Source organism: Heptranchias perlo, unplaced genomic scaffold, assembly GCF_035084215.1.
Source record: "Heptranchias perlo isolate sHepPer1 unplaced genomic scaffold, sHepPer1.hap1 HAP1_SCAFFOLD_50, whole genome shotgun sequence".
Classification (NCBI taxonomy): Eukaryota; Metazoa; Chordata; class Chondrichthyes; order Hexanchiformes; family Hexanchidae; genus Heptranchias; species Heptranchias perlo.
In genome coordinates, this window is record NW_027139516.1 from 7,476,772 (window position 1) to 7,479,328 (window position 2,557).

At 44.0% G+C, this 2,557-nt stretch overlaps 1 non-coding gene across 1 annotated transcript; it reads left to right on the top strand.

Annotated features, from left to right (window-relative positions):
- Positions 1-2,194: 2,194 nt before the first annotated feature.
- Positions 2,195-2,277, top strand: trnal-uag (transfer RNA leucine (anticodon UAG)). Its single transcript has one exon. It is a non-coding gene; the product is annotated as a tRNA-Leu (tRNA).
- The last annotated feature ends 280 nt before the right edge of the window (positions 2,278-2,557 follow it).

Sequence of the window (2,557 nt, forward strand, 5' to 3'; positions counted from 1 at the left end):
AATGAAAGGTATTAAGGGATATGGGCCAAAGGCAGGTGTATGGAGTTAGATCACAGATCAGCCATGATCTTCTCAAACGGCGGAGCAGGCACGAGGGGCTGAATGGCCTACTCCTGTTCCTATGTTCCTATGATATTATTTATATGGAATTCTGACAGGTATTTGATAAGTTTCCACACAAGAGACTGTTGGCAAAAATGAAAGCGCATGGAACTTGAGGCAAAGTATTGACATGGGTAGAGAATTGGTTAGGAGATAGGAATCAGAGAGTAGGGATAATGGGTACATACTCCAATTGGCAGGATGGGACTCGTGGTGTCCCCCAGGGATCTGTAACTGGGGTCTCAGCTTGTCACCATATTTATCAATGTTTTAGATGAAGGAACAGACAGTCGTATATCCAAGTTTGCTGATGACACTAAGTTAGGTGGTACAGTAAGTAGTGTGGATGAAAGTGGAAAGTTGCAAAGGGACATTGATAGTTAAGTGAGTGGGCAAAACTATGGCAGATGGAGTTCAATGTGGGGTAATCCTCGTTGGAACTATGGTCAGGATATTTTCCAAATGGTAAGAAGCTCGGAACTGTGGAGAAGCAGAGAGAATTAACGGTTCATTTACATAAATCAGTAAAAGCTAACGGACGGGTCCAAAAATAATTTAAAAGGCTAACGGAATGTTAGCCTTTATCTCAGGGGGCTGGAATATAAAGAAGTGGAAGTTATGTTCCAGTTATATAAAGCTCTGGTTCGACTGTGTCTGGAGTAACTGCGTTCAGTTTTCGACACTGCACCGAAGGAAAGATAGATTGGCCTTGGAGGGGGTGCAGAGCAGATTCACCAGAATGTTACTGGGGCGAGAAAGGTTAAATTATGAGGACAGGCTGCAGAGATTGGGCTCATATTCCCTCGTGTATAGAAGATTGAGGGGCGGTCTGAGCGAGCTGTTTAACATGTTTAAATAATTCGATAGAATAGAGAGAGAGAATCAATTTCCTCTGGAGAATGAAGAACGAGGGGAACATAACCTTAAAATTAGAACCATGCCATTCAGGTTCGAAATCAGGAAGCACTTTTTTACACAAAGGGCAGTAGAAGTCTGGAACTCTGTCCCCCAAAAGGCTGTGGATGCTGGGGGTCAATTGAAGCTTTCAAGACTGAGATCGATAGATTTTTGTTGGGTGAGGGTATCGAGGGATAGGGAGCAAAGACGGGTAAATGGATTTGAGGTACAGATCATCGATGATCTAATTGAAGGGCGGAACAGGTTCAAGGTGCTGAATGGCCTCCTCCTGTTCCCAATGGAAATGTTGAAAATATGCTTTGTTGAGGCTGTGACGTCTGGGTCAACCCCTGTCCAAACAAGGCATGCCACATTTGGGAGTTTAATAACTTTGAAATGAACATTTTTCTTTTGTGACTTGTGCAACTTCGATCATTTGAATAGTTATGAAAGAGAATCAATGCAGTCATTCCAACTTCTGGCTGACAACCAAAGCAGAGGTTCCTGTAGTGTAGTGGTTATGACGTTTGTTTTACACGTGAAAGGTCCCTGGTTCAATTCCAAGCAAAAACATGATGTTGGGGCAAATTTATTTTTTCTCTGTGAAATAGCCGGTCCTGTTAAATTTAAGGAGCATTGAACATTTTAAACCGAGCCCTTCAGAATACAGTGTGCAAAATGAGAAGGGTTAAAAAGATCATCGCACAAAAGAAATTATTAAAGTTTTCCAACTTCCCTCAGTCGCCTTTCATTCTGCAACATAACGTTATCAGTTAATTAATGGTGATTAAAACAACCATTGTTTTTTTTTCCCCACAGACTTTGAGTAACTTCATGCGACCAATACAACAATGATCAAAAGTTGCTTCCCTGACCGGGAATCGAACCCGGGCCGCGGCGGTGAGAGCGCTCTCACGGTCTGGTGGTTGGTTTATCAGAGATAATATGGATTTCCCTTTCTCTGTGATTCAACTTTTCATTATTTTTAGCTCATGATAGCGGATATTCCCGTCATTAAATAGGAATAAAGTACAATAGGCTCAGGAAAACCCGGGGAGGTGGCAACCCGCTCACCGAGCCTTTCCAGCAGCATTTATCTTACCAAGCACTGGAGTGAGTGAAACTTTCTCCGGTTTGGTTGGGGGGGGGCGGTTCGCAATGTGGAAAAGGTGGCGAATGAGTGAGTCATTTATCAGTCAGGATGGCCGAGCGGTCTAAGGCGCTGCGTTTAGGTCGCAGTCTCCTTTGGAGGCGTGGGTTCGAATCCCACTTCTGACATCGTTTATTTTGACTCCGATTTTATTTGTTGCTTGAGCTGCAGTTGATTTTTCGGCCCAGTTGATTTGCTCTTCCCGCAACAACCAACCCGGTCTCCATCTACGGCACGTTTTGACGCACACCGGCTCATCCCGAAACCGAGCTTTAAACCAAAATATGCTGGAAAGACAAGGCGGTCATTCAACAAATATGGAGAGAATGGACACTTGGGGAAATGTGCCAAAGGAACAGGAGAAGGCCATTCAGCCCCTCGTGCCTGCTCCGCCATTTGATAAGATCA